The sequence below is a fragment of the Choloepus didactylus genome, chromosome 5 (assembly GCF_015220235.1).
Source record: "Choloepus didactylus isolate mChoDid1 chromosome 5, mChoDid1.pri, whole genome shotgun sequence".
In the NCBI taxonomy this organism is placed as follows: Eukaryota; Metazoa; Chordata; class Mammalia; order Pilosa; family Megalonychidae; genus Choloepus; species Choloepus didactylus.
This window is the reverse complement of record NC_051311.1, coordinates 2,912,993-2,932,192: the sequence shown is the minus strand read 5'-3', so window position 1 is coordinate 2,932,192 and position 19,200 is coordinate 2,912,993. Positions and strand designations below refer to the sequence as shown.

Below are 19,200 nucleotides of genomic sequence, written 5' to 3'. Positions count from 1 at the left end.
AGTGCCCTCCCAGCTTTGTGGCAGGCAGGCTTGCTCTCAGCCTTGTTGAATGTCCCAGCTCAGTTTCCATCCTCCCTGTCCAGAACTAGAATCGCCTCCTGCCTGAGCTCCCTGCTCCCTGCTTTGTTGTCCTACACACGTCACACGTTTACTTTTCTCTGTATACACCTGGACGCATCCTACCCCTGCTGAAGGGCTCCAAAATTTCTCCACTGCCAACAGCACTAAGTCCAAATTTCTTAAAATGCTGGACACCATTGGTAACCTAATTTTTTAGCTTAATCAACCCATTCTTACCTAGATACACACATTCCCTTCTCTAGACCCCCAAATTCCTTACTTGTTCACAAATGTCATGGATACTCATGCTTCCAGGTCTTTACTTGTGCCAAATGCCTTTCCTGAAGGACCTGGAAAACTCCTACTCATTCCTCAACGCCCAGGCTCAACATTGCCACGGTGGAGCCTCAGCACCTGAGTTCACCAGGCAGCACCGCTCACTCTTTTCTTTGTTTCCATAACCCTCAGCACTGTCTCCCTCACAGTGAGGTATTATAGTTGTCTGTCTGTCTTCCTAGCTTTATTTTTAATCCTTAGAGATAGAGAACATTGTCACTCACTCATTCAACAAACACTTACTCAGCACCTACTGAGCTCCAGACACTATTTCTGGTGCCGAGGACACAGCTGTGCGCCCATAAACAAAATCCCTGCCCTTTTGGAGCCTACACTGCAGTCTTGGGGGATGGGGCGGCAAACAAAACAAATAGTAGGACAGAAGGTGATGAGGGTGATGGGAAAAATTTAAGCAGAGAAGCTGGGCACGGGGACTGGGGTGGACGCTTGCCCTTTTGCTTCGTCTGACCAGGAAAGCGACATCTGAGCCAAGGTATGAAGAAGGTGAGGGTCCGACCACACAGACATCTGGGGAGCACGTGCTGCAGGCAGAAGAAGAAACAGCAGGTGCAAAGGCCAGGGCGGGAGCTGCTGCCCGGTCGAGGAGCAGCCGAGGGGTGGCGAGGAGGGGGCGCGGGAGGAGCAGGCAGCACAGCCGGGGTGAGGGCACCTGTGGGTGCAGCTGGCACAGGCCATTGTGTGGATTTTTCCCATTTTCCTGAGTTAAAAGGGAAGCCGTTGGAACTTTTTGAGCAGCAAAGCAATTTGATGCTTAGCTTTCAACAGGATCCCTGTGGTTGCCATGTGTTCCTCAAACAATTTTATTTTCCTCTGAGATGGCAGCCGGCCTCTTTCCCAGCTTCTCTGTTTCCTGTTAGGCGGCGCAGTGATGGAGCAGAGGTGATGTACACGGCGTTGGCCCTGGTCAGTGGAAAATCCCTGCAGCGTCTCCACACTCGCTTCCAGATGCAGCGGGCTCCATGGGGCTCGCTGGGCCATAGAGAAGGGGGACCCAGGAGCTGGAGGAGTCCTGGTCCCTGAGTGGTCACCTGGGCACAGCCCTGGCACCACTAACACTGGCCTGTGAGGTGAGCAAAGCCACTGACGATGGGAGTCGTTGGTTGTAGCTGTAGCGTCCGCCAACCCAGAGGTGGCCACCAGAGCCCAGGCATGACCGTATGATGGCTTCATGAGGGCTTTAGCCCAGGGGGTGGTGGCAGAAGCAGTCAGAATCTGGAAATGGCTTGAAATTGAACCAGTAAAATTTGTTTATAGATTGTCCATGGGATTTGGGGAGATTAAGAGTCATTAAGGTGACTTCACTGTTTTGGCCAGAGATGGAGCTGCACTGAAATGAGATGAGGAAGACACCGAGAGGAGCAGGATTTGGAAATCCAGGAGCTCAGATGTTGGAAATGTTCAGTTTGCCTGGATGTTCATGTGCAAAAGAAAGAAGGGGGACCCCACCTCCCGTCATATACAAAAATCAGCTTAAAGTGGATCAAAGACCTAAATATAAGAAACAGAACCATAAACTCCTAGAAGAAAACACAGGGAAGCATCTTCAGGACCTCGTGGTAGGCAGTGGCTTCTTTGACTTTACACCCAAAGCACAAGCAACAAAAGAAAAAAGTAGATAAATAAAACAAAAGAAAAAAATAGATAAATAAGACCTCATCAAAATTAAAATCTTTTGCGCATCAAAAGACTTTATCATGAAAGTAAAAAGACAGCCTACTCAATGGGAGGAAAAATTGGGGAATAAAGCATCCAATAAGGGTTTAATATCCATAATGTATAAAGAAATCCTTAAACTTAATTTAAAAATGGGCAAAAGACTTGAACAGACATTTCTCCAAAAAGATATTCCAATGGCCAAAAAGCACTTGAAAAGATGTTCAACATCACCAGCTATTAGGAAAATGCAAATCAAAAAGACAGTGAGATACCATTTCACACCCACCAGACTTGCTGCTAATTAAAAAAAAAAACAAAATTCCAAGTATTGGAGAGGATGTGGAGAAATAGGAACACTCAATCATTGCTGCTGGGAATGGAAAATGGTGCAGCTGCTGGGGAAGACAGTTAAGTATAGAATTACCACATGACCTGGCAATCCTGCTTCTAGTTATAGAACCCAAAAAAATGAAAGCAGGGACTCAAACAGATATTTGCACACCAATGTTCATAGCAGCATTTTTCATAATTGCCAAAAGATGGAACCAACCTAAGCGTCCATCAACTGATGAATGGTTAAACAAAATGTGGTATATACAAACAATGGAATATTATTCAGCCATAAAAAGGAAGGAAGATCTGATATATGTGACAACATGGATGAACCTTGAAGACATCACGTTCAATGAAATAACCCAGACACAAAAGGACAAATTTAGTATGACCTCGCTTATATGAAATAACTAGAATAAGCAAACTCAGAGTCAGAATCTAGAATTTAGGCTACCAGGGGATTGGGTAGGGGTAGGGGATGAGGAATCAATGCTTAAATTGTAGACAGTTTCTATTTGGGTTGATCGTAAGGGTTTGGTAATGAGTGTTGGTGATAACAGCACACACTGTGAATGGGTTATGTATGCGGATATGTCTAAAAGGGGAAATTTTTGATTGTATGTATGTTACTACAATAATTTTTTAAAAAATCAAAATAGGACTGCACAGTACAATGAACCCTATTGTAAATGATGGACCACAGTTAATAGTACAATTATAAAAATATTCTTTCTTGAATAGTAACAAATGTACCACACTAATGCAAGGTGTTAATAATAGGGGGGATATGGGAGTTCTGTATTTTATGCATGATTTTTCTGCTAACCTACAACTTTTCTAATGAAAAGAAAAAGAAAAGAATTTGCACATTCAAAGATCTAACATGAAAAATTAAGAAAGTAATTAATATAGAGTTTGCAATGCCTGTTGGGGATCCACATGCAAATGGCACGTAGCAGTTAGTTTGAGGAGAGGGCTGGGCCACGGTTACACATGATATTGTCGTTGATGTGCTATTTAAATCACAAGGTAGCATGGGATTTCCAAGGAAGCTGGTGGAGGAAAGGGCCAAGGACTGATCCCTGGGGCATCCCAATTTTCAAAGGTTTGGGAGATAAGAGGTCAGCAGAAAGGTAAGTGGACAGGAAGGCGACTGAGGCAGGAGGAGCCAAATGAAGAAAATGCTTCAAAGTCGACAGAGCAGTCAATGGCACCAAGTGCCGATGACAGATCACAGAAGAACACTTTTATGATCCTTTACTCTCTGCCATAGGACCCGTTTCACAATAAAAGCTAATAAATATTAATGAAATGTGGCTGACTTAAGCAATAGCTATAAATTTGCTTCAGGCAGTGGAATGGCTGAAAGCATGTCATGTGGGACAATAGTCACGAACTATATGGAAGTGATCAAATGGAATTCATTTAAACACCATTCTTTAACTAAATGGAATTTCCATCAATCTGTAGCAGCAGGTGCTCTGGAGTTGTAAATGGTGCAAATGATTCCTTATTTGTGGGGAAGAAAGTTTGGGGATTCAAAAAGTACTCAATTTTAAGCATTGTGGTTTATAACCACAGAAATTTTCTTTTTTGTAATGTATAGTACTTTTGTTTTGAAAAATATATATGGCTATCTCTTAAAAGACTGGCTATTTTGACAAAAGAACTAGAAATTATAGTAAAATTTGAAGTATATGTCATTATAGGGTAATTATTTAATTCATATCCCTGTCATCTCTGACTATGACAACTATTAAGCTTTCCAATCTCTACATACTTCCAATTTCCTATTCTCCTTAATTATCTATAATATGTTGAATATATCAGTCTGAATTTTAAACTGAAAAATTCCTATGGAATTAATACAAAGCAATGAACTAGAATTGGCAGAATGGTGACACAAAAAGAAACTGTATTTAGCGGAATTACCTATTTACATATACACCAAGACACACAGGATATGAGTAACTGACAAACTGACAAAATTTATTTGATTCAATAAAGTAAAAATAAACAAAAATCAAACAAGGTTAGAAAAATTATGGATATACCTGAGCTATAAGACCAAGCATTTGTATAGAGTTATGCATGCTACAGACACTAAAGTTATAAAAATTGGAGCACAAGTTTGGCTCAGAGCTCCTGATGGTCAACGATTCCTCTGAAGGAATAATGTTTAAATCTGTAAAATTCCCCGTGTGCTCTGGGACTTTCTACAGGGACACCAATGATGACATCTCAACTGCTTCCCTACAATAAATCAAGAGTGGGTTTCATGCAAAAATTTATGCACTCTATCACATAATTAATTGGAGGACATATACCAAAGAAATGCTAAAGGAATTTTGTGAGCAAGCAAAATCAGTCTGGACCCTTGCATAGCTCTTTGAGACTTAGTTAACAGAAAGAAACCAGCTGCTTCAAACCAACCTCCCTAGAAACCATTTGTCTCAATGGAGCTTAGAAAAAATACTAAAAATACTAAATCCTTGAGAATTCATTTGGGTGCCACTGATAGTTTAACATCTGTCCTAACTGTGCTCTTATGGTCGGAAATACCTTGGAGATGGGAACTCAGCCATTTAATTATGCAAGTGCCTCGCGTGGCAGGTTGCAGAGACAGAGGTCTGCAAAAGACAAAAACAAGCAGCATTCACCTAAAATGTTACTGAGGAGCGTGACAGCGCATCCTCCTCTCCACCAGGGGGCGCTGCACCTCGTGGCTCGCGGCGGCCGGGCCTCTCCCCGCTCTTGCAGAATCGCACCAATGGGAGCCAATGGCCGGGAGAGCGGGAGCCTGGAGTGCGCACTCCCCCTGGTGGACCCGCAGCAAACTGCACGGAGGGCTCACCCAGGGCATCGTTTTCACAGGGTAAGTGTACGTAGCAAACTCCTTCAGTGCTCGCCCCACAAACTGAACAAATCTGAGCTGGTGTCCACATGATCCAGAAGTGCTTTCAGTCTCCCGGAGTATTTTCTGTTCTGTAATTTAAAGAATTGCTTATTAAAACAATATATATTTTCAAAACTAGGGCCTGATATGAGTGTATGCTTCTTGCACAATCCAGTATTGTGCTCAATGTTCCAATTTATTTTCTGTTCAGAAATTGGAAGAAGAGCTTATTAAGACAATACCTCTTTCAGAAATAGACTGATATAAAACTACCATGCTTCCAAAATATGAATGCAGGACGAACAAACATTAAAGTTCACTGCAAGCCTGCTCAAGATGTGACTGCTTAGGATATTTTATTAAAAAGAGTATGAATCCCTTCCCTTACATAATGAAATACAAATTCAGAATCTCCCTCATATTAGCAAATACTGAACAACAAATACATGTAGGTCATTGATAACTTAGAAATAAAACAGCCATATAAATTAGTTCCTTATACATGGTGATATAAATCTTGATGGAATAAAAATAAGTAATGCATATTTATTTCATTGATGCATGTAATTTTTGTAATCACTTGTAAGTCAGAAGTTATGGTTATTTACCTTAGAGATTTGAGAAATAGTTAAAACTAGCATATATAAGCAGAAAATAGGATGCTGGTCAGGGCACATTAGGAAAATAGTACTCAAACTGGATTAGCACCTTCACAATATCTGAAATTCAGAGATGTTATAAAATAAAGTGGTATGATTCTGGTATCAAATTTGAGAATATTGAGAATTACTAGTCTATTGAGTATAGGCATAAAAATTGGAATGAGTTGAATAATAAAGTTAAAACTTTCTATCTGACAGATTTGTCATTTTTGAAAGATTATTCTACCAGCCTAGAGAAAAGAAACAAATTTTTCTTTTTTATTCTAACATTGCTACTGTCTCAAAAGATTTTCTTCACAGCTACCACATTCTGCTTCCCGTAATTTTGAATTCACGTTGAAATACAGCACGGTCTCACAATGCACTCGCCTGTTCATTTTAAACGTCCCTGGTGTCATGAGAATCGCCTGCAAGTGGGCCTCAGACCATCGTTCAGCGACACAACCACAGCTCTGCGATCCTCCAGTGTGCTTGGTATTTATAGAGTCTTTTTCAGCTTGTACATGCAGCTTTCGACCCTGAACCATGCGGTAAGGAATCACTGCTGAAAGGAAGAGTTTATATACCGTTGTGTACATCATAATGCAATTTTTAGATGAAGTCATCAGTACCATGCAGTTCCCATTTCTGACAAGACAGCAGGCTAGATTTCATAACTTATCCTTCCACTATCAACAAATCAAAATGCAAAATAAAATATATTTATAAATCTTTTCAAATGTCTCTATCAAGCAAATAAGGAATATTCAGATGCCAAAAATTAAGTGGGATCAGGAATCCTGCAAGGTAAGCAGAACACTTAAGATGGATTTTTCCTCGAAGGAAGGCAATTTCCAAACTTGGAAATTTCAGACTTTGGCATTCATGGCTTTGCAAGGTGTGGAGAACAAAAAACAATGCCTAAGCCAAGTCCATTTTGAAATCAGAACCAGGAAAGAAGCTACGAGATGGAATCCAGAGTTCACCCGGAGAAGCTAAGAGAGGGCCCCCAGATGCTGAGAGAGAAATGCCCTGGGAGAAACAAGCAAGGACACACGTCTCCAACATGTCTCTGGGCATTTTCTCTCTAAGCATCTGAACTCTCTTCAAAATGTCTCTGCCTTTTAAACTCTCATAGGGGACACTGGTAAACCAATTAAGACCCACTCTTACTGGGCAGGGGTCAAATCTCCATGCAAATAATCTAAAAAGGTTCCACCCCCAATAAGTCTGCACCCACAAGATTGGATTAAAAGACCATGGCTTTCTAGGTTATATAATAGATTCAAACCAGCACATTGAGGTATAATATATTTAAAATAAACCAAATCCATTTAAAGTGTACAATTCAATTGCAGGTGCCCCACGTTGGGCGCCAGTTGCGGTCGCAGTTGATTCGTCTGGGGGGGGGGTGGCGGCCGGTAGCTAAATCCTAGGCTCCCAAGCTTGCTCTGAAGGTACCGGCGGCGGGGGCTCTTTCCCAGAGGCGAAGGCGAGGCGGGGGATTTGGCCAGGTCCCCGGCGGGGGGGCGTGCAAGGTGTGAAGGGCGGCGAGAAGGAACAGGCAGGACACGGTACTTTTAGGGATGATGAAACCAAGAGAGCTTTATTAGGGGAGAACACCAGCTTATATTGGGCGCTTAGGGGGCGGGGTAACTGTAGAGGTTAAAGGCTTGGATTGGTTCAGAGAGGGCGCGGAGGTTAATAAACAAGGGGCGGGAGTAGTTCCGGTGACTGTGCATGCGCACTGGCGGTGGGGGAGTTGCTCTGGCAACGGGGAGTGTCCAGGCGAGATAAGGGGGTGGGGAAAAGGCGGTTCCCTCCGGCAAGCCTCTCCCAACAGTAGTATTTTGGGTGAGGAAATGGGGCCTGCCTCCGGCCTCACTTTCCCAGGCCTGGGGGGCAGTGGAGGGCGCTGTCGCCCGTGCCCACCACCCTCCCCAGGGGCTGATTAGGTCCTCCAGCCCAGGCCCGCCAAGTCGAAGCACGTAATCAGTATCCCGCATTCAATGACATTTTATTAATCATATACCTGTGAACCCACTGCCACAACCAAAATACAGAACTTCTCTATCACCCATTCCCCAAGCCCCTTAGTAATACATCCCATCCTCTGCCCCTGGCCACAGAGAAACAATGACATATTTTTTGCTAGTGTAGATAAGTTTGCATTTTCTAGAGTAATTTTGTATGAATGACATCATCCAGCATGTACTTTATTATGCCAGGGTTCTTTCACTTGGCATGATGATTGTGAGGTTCATCCCTGCTGGAGCAAGTTAAGCAGCTCGTTCCTTTTTATTTCTGAGGAGTACTTTGTTATTTGACTATACTGCCTTTTGTTTATTCCCCGAAAGATATTTAGGTTGCTTCCACTTTTTGATATTGTGAATAAATCTGTTATGAACAATCATTTTTGTGTAGACACAGTTTCATTTTGAACAGATAGTGAAATGCCTTATGTTCTGGTTTGCTAATGCTGCCTTTTTGCAAAGCACCAGAAATGGATTGGCTTTTGTAAAGCAGGGTTATTTGGTCACAAAGTTACAGTCTTAAGGCCATAAAATGTCCAAGGTAAGTCATCAACAATCGGGTACCTTCACTGGAGGATGGCCATTGGTGTCCGGAAAACCTCTGTTAGCTGGGAAGTCACGTGGCTGGCGTCTGTTCCAGAGTTCTGGTTTTCAAATTGGCTTTCTCCCAGGACGTCCCTCTCTCAGCTCCTGTGTGTTCTTCCAAGTGTCCCTGTTGGCTGTGGCAAGCTCACTCCTTCTGTCTGAGCTTATATAGTGCTCTAGCAATCTAATCAAGGCCCATGCTGAGTGGGCAGGGCCACACCTCCATGGGAATTATGTAATCACAGTTATCACCTACAGTTGGGTGGGTCACATCTCCATGGAAACACTCAATCAAAGAATTACAATCTAATCAATACTAATACTTCTGCCTACACAGATTGCATCGAAGATAGTGGCATTTTGGGGGACATAATACATCCAAACTGGCACACCTGGGTTACAGGGTAGGTAGGTGTATGTTTACTTATTAAAGAAAGTGACAGTTTTTCAAAGTGGTTGTATTGTTTCGTATTCCCAACATAAGTGCAGGTGAGTCCCAGTCGCTTCACGTCCTCACCAATACTTTCATTCTCAATAATTTTATTATCAGCATTCTGATGATTAGTCATACCTCATTGTGGCTTTATTTTGCATTTTCTGTATAACCAATGATATTGAGCATCTTTTCATGTCTTTGTTGACCATTCTTTATAAAATATCTTACAAAAAATCTTTTGCTTATTTTTAAATTGGGTAGTTTGTCTACTTATTTTTGAATTGTAAGTGTCTTCATACATATTCTGGATGCAAGTTCTTTGGCAGATAAATTTTTTGCAGGTACTTTCTTCAATTCTATAGTTTGTCTTTTGATTTCATTAATATTGTCTTTTGAAAAGCAAAACATTTTAATTTTGATAGGTTCCAATTTATCAAGTTTTTCTGTTATGGTTTACACTTTTTGTGTAATATCTAAGAAAAATTTCCTATCTAAAACTCAAAATATTTTAGCCTGTATTTTCTTCTAGAAGTTTGATACTTTTAACTTTTACACTTGGGTCTATAGTCCATTTCATGTTAATCTTTGTGTATAGGGTGAGGTAAAGGTTGATGTTAATTTTTCCCATGTAGATCTCTATTTGTTCTAGCATCATTTTTTTTTTTTTGGTTGCTCCAAGCAGTACTTTATTTTGATATTAAATTAATGCCTTTTATGGCCATTCTTTTGTATTATAAACATATTGTGCTTTTTTGGCTTTATAATTTACCTGAGAATTTTACAAAATGTCTTAAAATATTCTCCCTCTCCTCATAGAAGAAAAAAGTCATTTTTGACAATACCTTAATGAAACCCAAGCAAGTCTCCATTTCAGATTTACAAGTATGAACTTGAGAGCCTTTGTCTGCTGCTCCTCCGTGTTCAGAAGGGTTCTGATGCAATAGTGCTCACCGCTACCTGCAGGATCTTCCATTAGAACATTCTTCACACTGATCCTATAGGGCAGGCAGAGACCCGACTCACCTTTCTCGGCCTCTTCCTTGAACTGCTGCATCCAGTCCAGGAACGCCATCATTGCACAGTCAAATCTATCATCCAAGAAAACACTCAGCCCCCCCATAACAGAATAATGGCACCTCAATGGGGTCATCTGTTAACAACCTCAGATAGGAGTGGTTTCCACAGGGGACTACCAGTACCTCTGAAACACCAGTCCAATTTTATGGACAGGGCAGGGAGTGGCAAAGCTGTCTGTCCCCAGGCGGCATTAATCTCATTCCAGCTCACAGGGACGGTGGGGAGGCAGCCCAGCCTGAAGTTATTGATGACGCCCAAGGGGCCTTCTTGCCAGATATCAACTGTTACACTGAAGACGTTGGTTTTCTGCAGCCGCTCCAGTTGGCTCTGGGCCTACTTCAGCCTGTTGTCCACACTTGTCAGCTCATCCAGCAGGGCCAGCTGTTGCTGTTGAAGCTCACTGTAGACCCTCTGGTGCTGCTTTTCCTGCTGGTCCAGTGCCTCTGTCTCCGCCTGGGCTGTCTTGAGGTCGTCTCTTGCTCTCTTACCATTCTTCTCTAGCTCCTCCAGCTCCAGGCCCATCAGCTCCATATGCAGTATGTCCTTCTCAAACTCACTCATCAGCTCCCCGGTCTCCAAAGAGCCTCTGTAGTTCTGATTATCATGTTCTGTGATAGTGAGTTCGGTATCCAGCTGCTCTAAAAGATTGTTGGTACATTCCTCACACAGGGATGATCCACCTCTTTTGTGCCAGTGAGGATGTCAAAAATGTCCCCAGCGACCTTCTGGATGCTGCTGAGCGATCCCATGGGGACAAACTCCCCAAGCAAGATGAAGTTGTTGGAACTTTCCGTGGAAGTCAGGCCTTCATCAGGTCTGCAAGAAGCACTATCCTGTTGCTTTTCAATATCTGTCTCCTCCCTGGAGGTACAGCCTATCCCCCTCCTTCTGTTGGCTGCCCCTGAGCTGAGGTGAGCATTGAAACTGTAAGTCACTGAGTGGTGCTGAGGCCCAGGGCCTCCGTGGATTGGTGAGGTTTCAGAGGCTGGCTGCCGTGCTGGCAAATGAAGCCGATGGAGGACATGGTGGAGGTTTTGATGCTCCACTTGATTCTAAGTTTTCCCCTAGCATCATTTTTAATGTTGTTCTTTTCCCCAATAAATTGCCTTAGCATCTTTGTTGAAAAGCAATTCATACACAAGTGTGAGTCTATTTCTGGACCATTGATCTATGTATCTATTCCTTCACTGTCTTTAATAATTTAGTTCTATGGTAAATCTTGAAATTAGGTGGTACATGTCCTCCAAATTTGTTCTTTTTAAAAATTGCTTAGAGCATTCTAGGCCTGTGCCGGTTTGAATGTATTATGTCCCCCAGAAAAAGCCATATTCTTTGATGCAATCTTGTGGGGCAGACATGTTAGTGCTGATTAGATTGTAATTCTTTGAGTGTTTCCATGGAGATGTGCCTCACCCAACTGTGGGTGATGACTCTGATTGGATAATTTCCATGGAGGTGTAAACCCCCCCATTCAGGGTGGGTCTGAATTAAATCACTGGAGCAATTTAAATGAGCTGACAAACAGAAGGAACTCAGTGCAGCTGAGAGTGACATTTTGAAGAGGAGCTACAGCCAAGAGGGACATTTTGAAGAAAGCACAGGAGCTGCAGATGAGAGACAGTTTGAAGATGGCCATTGAAAGCAGACTCTTGCTCCAGAGAAGCTGAAAGAGGACAAATATCCCAAGTGCAACTAAGAGTAACATTTTTGAGGAACTGCAGCCTAGAGAGGAATGTCCTGGGAGAAAGCCATTTTGAAACCAGAACTTTGGAGCAGACGCCAGCTACATGCCTTCCCAGCTAACAGAGGTTTTCCAGACACCACTGGCCATCCTCCAGTGAAGGTACCCAGTTGCTGATGTGTTACCTTGGACACTTTATGGCCTTAAGACTGTAACTGTGTAACCAAATAAACCCCCTTTATAAAAGCCAGTCCATTTCTGGTGTTTTGCATTCTGGCAGCATCAGCAAACTATAACAAGGCCCTTTGTATTTCCATATAAATTTTAGAAGCAGCTTAATCTTCTTACGTATCTCTATAAAAAATCTGCCGGAATTTATTTTGAGATTACATTGAATCTATAGACCAACTTGAAAGGGACTCAAATCTTAACATTATCGAGTCTCCCAATGTATTAGATGATACACTTCTCATTTTTTTAAGTCTTTACTTTCAGCAATATTCTGTAGGTTTTGGTGGAAAGGGTTTGCAGTTCTTTTAAAAATGTTTTACTATTTTATCCTTTTTTGAGCCACAAATGAAAATTTTGTTCAAGAATGATAGTAAAAAACATTTTCAGGTAAAGAAAAATTGAGACTATTTGCCACCTACAAATTAGCAGACCTTCTCTAAAAACATCTAAAGGATGAACTTCAGGAAGAAGAAACAAGATCCTAAGAGGAAGGTCTGAGCTGAAATAAGGAATGATGAACAAAGAAAATATTAAATATGTAGGTAAATCAAACAATTATTGAAAGTTTAAAATCATGGTAATATCTCAGAGAATTAAAAAAAAAAAAAAATCCTAAAACACCCAAGCTTGGGGAGTTTTTATGAGGCAGGCCTGCAAATGGAACATACCATTTCTGCTCACGTCAGATCTCGGTCACATGGTCATGGCTAGTTATAAGGAGAGCTAGAAAATGTAGCCTAAGACTGCATCCCAAAAGAATAGGAATTGGATTTTCAATGAACAGGCAGCAGTGTCTGTCACAGTATATGACAAAGAGGAGGTTATTTGTGTCCAGATCCTTGTATTACACCAGAAGAGAATAAAGATGTTTATTAGCATTAGTCTTTGATAAATAGGCAGCTTAAATTCTCTAGAGGAAAACATTCATAGAAATAGATATGATTTATAAAGGAAAAAAATAGAATGCAATCAAACACTCAAATTAAAAGTAATTAAGAAAGACGAGGAAAACAAGAAAGGGTGAGACACATGGAAGTCACAAAATGAAATGATAGAGATAAACCCAAATTTATTAGTAATTACAAAAATTATACACACTAAATTTTCCAATTTTAAAACGAAGAAAATTGAAAACTGCTTTTTACATCCAACTGTGTCTTCTTTATAGGCAATATGTCTAACGCATAAGATATAGGAAGTATGAAAGCAGAAAAAAAATTTATATGCTAAGCAAAAACTAACCAAAGGAAAGCTTACATAATGTCACTAACATAAAATAATTTGTTTATAAACTAGGAGCGTTAATAGAAATAGGTCAATTCAAAATGAAAAAAAAGTTCTCTACACATAGAAGAGTTAAAAGTTCCAAAATTATATGCAGCTATCATTCAATCAATGTAAAACAAAAATAATAGAAATAGAAGGAGATAAAGAAAAAAACTACCATTATAGTGGAATGTTTCCAACACACCTCTCCATCAATCAATAGATGAATCAGACAACTTGTAACAATGTAGCCCAAATGAAAGTGCAAAAAGTGTTCCTAAAAGTCATAGGTCAAAAGACACCCTCAAAAAATTCCAACCAAAAATGCTCTATTCAAAAATATTTGAAGCTCTCCACACTCATGGTTTATCATCTCATTATTTGTCTTAGCAAAAATTCCATTTAGTCTGCTCAAACAGACAAGGAAATATGATTGCTCCTGTTGGGTTAGTGTAGGTAACATGAAGTACTTTAACAAACAAACCTCATAAATCTCAACTGATTTAACAAAATAAAAGTTCATTTCTTCCTCATGTTACAGTCCACCTGAAGGTTTCCTTCCGTTCCTTTTACCTCATGGCTCCACCATCCCCCTTGGCCTTGATATCTTTTCCTGGATCTTCTGTATCCACTCAGAATTTGGAGGAAGAGAACGAGTGGAGAATTGCAAAAGGTTTTTACGAGCCTGGCTGGGAAGTCACATGCATAACTTCTGCAGGATTTACTCACACGGCTAGGCTTCATTGCAAAGGAGACTGGAAATTATCTGGTACTGTGCCCGTGAGGTAGAGAAAATGGTTTTAGGAAACAGACCAGTGAGCTCTACAATGTTCTACTGTCCCACCTCATCATGGAGCACACGATTCTATCCTGCTCTTGAAAAACGTTTCCATTCTGTGTTAGTAGTTGTACGATAAGATTGTGATTCTTTTCTTAACCTCTTAACTTCTTTTTCACTGTCTTCGAAGCTTTTTTTTTTTTTTTAATTTTTATTGGGATTGTTCAGATACCATAAAATTATCCAAAGATCCAAAGTGTACAATCAGTTGCCCCTGGTACCCTCATACAGCTGTGCATCCATCACCACAATTAATTTTTGTTCAATTTTCAGAAACTTTTCATTACTCCAGGCTAGAAATAAAGTGAAAGATGGGGAAAAAAAAAAAAAAAAGGAAAAGAAAAGGAAACTCAAATCCTCCTGTATCCCTAACCAACCCCCCTCAATTACTGACTCGTACTATTGGTATAGTACATTTGTTACTGTTTATGAAAGAATGTTGAAATACTACAAACTGTAGTATATAGTTTGCAATAGGTATAAATTTCTTCCCTATATGTCCCTCTATTGTTAACTTCTAGTTGTATTCTCATACATTTGTTCTGGTTCATGGAAGAGTTTTCTAATATTTGTACAGTTAATCATGGATATTGCCCACCATAGGATTCAGTTTTATACATTCCCATCTTTTGACCTCCAACTTTCCTTCAGGTGACATATATGACTCTGAGCTTCCCCTTTCCACCTCATTCACACACCATTCGGCACTGTTAGTTATTCTCACATCTTGCTACCGACACCTCTGTTTATTTCCAAACATTTAAGTTCGTCCTAGTTGAACATTCTGCTCATACTAAGCAACTGCTCCCACTAAGCAACTGCTCCCCATTCTTAAGCCTCGTCCTATATCTTAGTACCTTATATTTCATGTCTATGAGTTTACATATTATAATTAGTTCTAATCAGGGAGACCCTGCAATATTTGTCCATATGTGTCTGGCTTATTTCACTCAGTATATTGCCCTTGAGGTTTTGACATCAACCCATTTTTTTTAAGATGGTTTTGTTCACACCCCATACATTCCATCCTAAGTAAACAATCAATGGTTCTCTGTATGGTCACATATTTATGTGTTCACCACCTTCACCACTATCTATATAAGGGCATCTACATTTTTTCCACAAGGCAGGAGGGAGAGTCAAAGAAGGTAGAGAGGCAAAAGAAAGAGGAAAAAAATGACAGCTAGGAAGTAGCAAAAGGAAAAGTAATCTTAAATCAAAGTAGGGTAAAGAGTCAGACAATACCACCAATGTCAAATGTCTATCATGCCTTCCCTATCCCCCCTCCTATCTGCATTTACCTTGGTATATTACCTTCGTTACATTAAAGGAAGCATAATACAATGATTGTTAGTTACAGTCTCTAGTTTACATTGATTGCATCCCTCCCCCAATGCCTCCCCATTTTTAACACCTTGCAAGGTTGACATTTTCTTGTTGCCCTTGTAAAAGAACATATTTGTACATTTTATCACAATTGTTGAACACTAGATTTCACCAAGTTACACAGTCCTATTCTTCATCTTTCCTCCTTTCTTCTGGTGTCTCACATGCTCCCAACCTTCCTCTCTCAACCGTATTCATAGTTATCTTTGTTCAGTGTACTTACATTGCTGGGTTACCATCTCCCAAAATTGTATTCTGAACCACACACTCCCGTCTTCTCCTATCACTCTGCATTGCTCCCTTTAGTATTTCCTGTAGGGCAGGTGTCTTGCTCACAAACTCTCATTGTCTGTTTGTCAGAAAATATTTTGAGCACTCCCTCATATTTGAAAGACAGCTTTGCTGGATATAGGATTCTTGGTTGGAGGTTTTTCTCTTTCAGTGTCTTAAATATATCACACCACTTCCTTCTTGCCTCCATGGTTTCTGCTGCGAGATCTGCACATAGTCTTATTAAGCTTCCTTTGTATGTAGTGGATTACTTTTCTCTTGCTGCTTTCAGGATTCTCTTTTTGTCTTTGACATTTGATAATCTGATTATTAAGTGCCTTGGCGTAGGCCTATTCAGATCTCTTCTGTTTGGAGTACGCTGCGCTTCTTGGATCTGTAATTTTATGTCTTTCATAAGAGATGGGAAATTTTCGTTGATTAGTTTCTCTATTATTGCCTCTACCCCTTTTCCCTTCTCTTCTCCTTCTGGGACACCAATGATACGTAGATTCTTGTATTTTGTTTCATCTTTAAGTTCCCAGAGATGACGCTCATATTTTTTCATTCTTTTCTCCATCTGCTCCTTTGCATGTAGGCTTTCAGGTGTTTCGTTCTCCAGTTCTTGAGTGTTTTCTTCTGCCTCTTGATGTCTGCTGTTGTATGTTTCCATTGTGTCTTTCATCTCTTGTGTTGTGCCTTTCATTTCCTTAGATTCTACTAGTTGTTTTTTTGAAGTTTCAATTTCTGCCGTATATATGCTCAGTGTTTTCTTTACAGCCTCTATCTCTTTTGTGAAATATTCTCTAAAGTTTTTGAATTCATTTAGCATTAGTTGTTTAAATGCCTGTATCTCAGTTGAAGTGTATGTTTGTTCCTTTGACTGGGTCATAGCTTCATTTTTGTTAGTGTAGGTTGTAGTTTTCTGTTGTCTAGGCATCTGACCTCCTAGGCCACCCCAATCATGTTTTCCCAGATGAGAACAGGCTCAGGTCACAGAAGGAGGAAATATTCAGTATCTGGTTCCCCTGATGGTTTTTCTTAGGGGATTAATAACACCTGTGCTTTTCTGTTTGGCAGGTGCAGTCTGTTACCGCCTGTGTAAGGGGGTGTGGCCTGTGGCTCCCCTCCCCAAGGCTTTGGGGTCTGGTTCCGGAAAGGTGGGCGGTAAAGCTGGGCCCCTCCCTTTCCTTTGGGAAGCTGTGCCCCCTCCAAAGAGGTCACTGCCTATCAGGAAGTTCTTTGTTTCTTTGACTCTGCTGATCAAAGTATTTTGATTTTAAAATAGCTGAGTCTGTCTTTACTGCAAAGTGCTGCAGGCTGAAAGTGGCTGCAGTTTTCTCCAGAGAAAGCAAAAGGGACAGAAAAGCTCCCAGGTTCACCTGTCAGCCTCTGGGCTCCCTGTCCTGAGACAGATATGTCCCCCAACTCTCCCAAGGTCAGTTGTCCCCAAAAGCCTCTGTCTGCTTGTTGAGGATTCACTGTCTGTACTTAGCAGTTAACATTAAAATCCCAGATGGAGCCGGGCTGCGGTATGCTAGCTTGTTTGGAGAGTGCTGCTCTCTAGCACCACGCGGCTTCTGTGAGGGAGGGGCTCTCGGCTCTTGGCTCCAGCTCTCAGGGTGGGTCTGCAGTTTTACTTACAGATTTTATGCTGTGATCTCGGGCATTCCTCCCAATTCAGGTTGGTGGATGATGAGTGGGCAATCATGTTTGTCTCCCCGCAGTTATTCCTGGTTATTTACTAGTTTTTTGGTCATTTATGAATTGTTCTTGGGGGGACTAACAGTTTTCCACTTCTCTCTATGCCACCAGGTTTTCGCCCTCTGATGCTTTTTTGAACTCTTCCCTGAAGAAACTAAATGATCAACTAAGTAAAAATTATTCATTTCTTTAAAAAATTAAGGCATAATCTACATATGGTAAAAGTCACCTTTTTTACTGGACAGTTCTGCAGGTTTTAACAAGCACATATAGTTGTGTAATCAGCACCACAATAAGGCTATAGAACAGTTGCATTATGAAAAAACTTCCCCTCCCCTTTGTAGTCAACTCTACCTCCATCCCCAGCTGCTGGCAACAACTGATCTATTTTCTGTCCCTTTAGTTCTGCCTTTTCCAGAAGGTCATATGAATGGAGTCACACCATGTGTGACCTTTCAAGTCTGTCTTGATTCACTCAGCTTAGTGCCCTTGAGACTCCTCCATGTTGTTGTGGTTCAGTAGTTTTTTCCCTTTCATTGCTGACTTATACTCCAGTATACATGACACCAAAAGTCCGTAAAAGGAAAAATCAGCAAAGTGGACCTCAAAATTAAGAAGTTCTTCTCTTTGAAAGACAGTGTTGAGAGATTAAAAAGACAAGTCACAGTCTTGGAGAATATGTTTGTAAATAACATAACTGAAAAAGATGGCTCTCCCAGCTGAGGCATTAGGCAAATGTTACAGCCACTGTATTCTTAGTAGAATAGACTGATGACAAGTTTTAACACACCGATGTATGTGAACCACTGGGACTTGCCACCTACTTAGGCATAAACCTAAACTGCCTGGTTCTACATAAATGTTTGTTAAATGTAATCTTTGTCAACTTAAAGTGTCCATATTTATTTTTTGGTTTAGTCTCCTGTGTCTCTAATTATTGTAGAACAGTTCCCATTTAATTCTGCACATCTTACAGGAGTACGCATGACATATTAGTAAGAGAAAAGCTCCTCAAATATTGTAAAGATTATATGAAACATGCTTAAACACATAACATGTAAAGAACCAAGTAAGATACAGAACAAGGCTAAAGAATGGGAAGCAGTTGCTTATTATGAGCAGAATCTTTAACTAGGTTGAACTGAAGTGTTTGGAAATGGACAGGGGTGTTGGTAGCACGTAATTGTGAGAATAACTAACAGCACTGAATGGTGTGTGAAGGTGGTGGCAAGGGGAAGCTTAGAGTCACATATGTCACCAGAAGGAAAGTTGGAGGATAAAAGATGGGAATGTATAAAACAGTGAATCCTGTGGTGGACAATGTCCGTGATTAACTGTACAAATATTAGTGATCTCTTTCATGAACTAGAAATATATGACACTATAATTAGAAGTTAATAGAGGGGTATATAGAGAAAAAATATACCTATTGCAAACTATGTACTACAGTTAGTAGTACTTTAACATTCTTTCATCAACAGTAACAAATGTACTATACCAATACTACGAGTCAATAATGGAGGGCAGGGGGTTAGGGGTATGGGAGGATTTGAGTTTTCTTTTTTGCCTTTATTTCTTTTCTGGAGTAATGAAAATGTTCTAAAAATTGAAAAAAAAATTAATTGTAGTGATGGATGCACATACAGCTGTATGACGGTATCATGGGCAATTGATTGTGCACTTTGGATCTTCAGATGATTGTATGGTATGTGAACAATATCAATAAAATTATATCTTAGAAAAAGAACCATAT

General features: G+C 40.6%; 1 long non-coding RNA gene and 1 pseudogene across 1 annotated transcript; both read right to left on the bottom strand.

Annotated features, from left to right (window-relative positions):
• Positions 1-1,708: 1,708 nt before the first annotated feature.
• LOC119535174 lies at positions 1,709-5,387 on the bottom strand. Its single transcript, XR_005217183.1, has 3 exons — positions 5,261-5,387; positions 4,969-5,036; positions 1,709-1,744 (listed from the first exon to the last, which is right to left on the bottom strand). It is a non-coding gene; the product is annotated as an uncharacterized LOC119535174 (long non-coding RNA).
• Positions 5,388-9,805: 4,418 nt separating this feature from the next.
• The window catches only part of LOC119534820, a 36,563-nt pseudogene continuing 27,168 nt past the window's right edge, over positions 9,806-19,200 (bottom strand).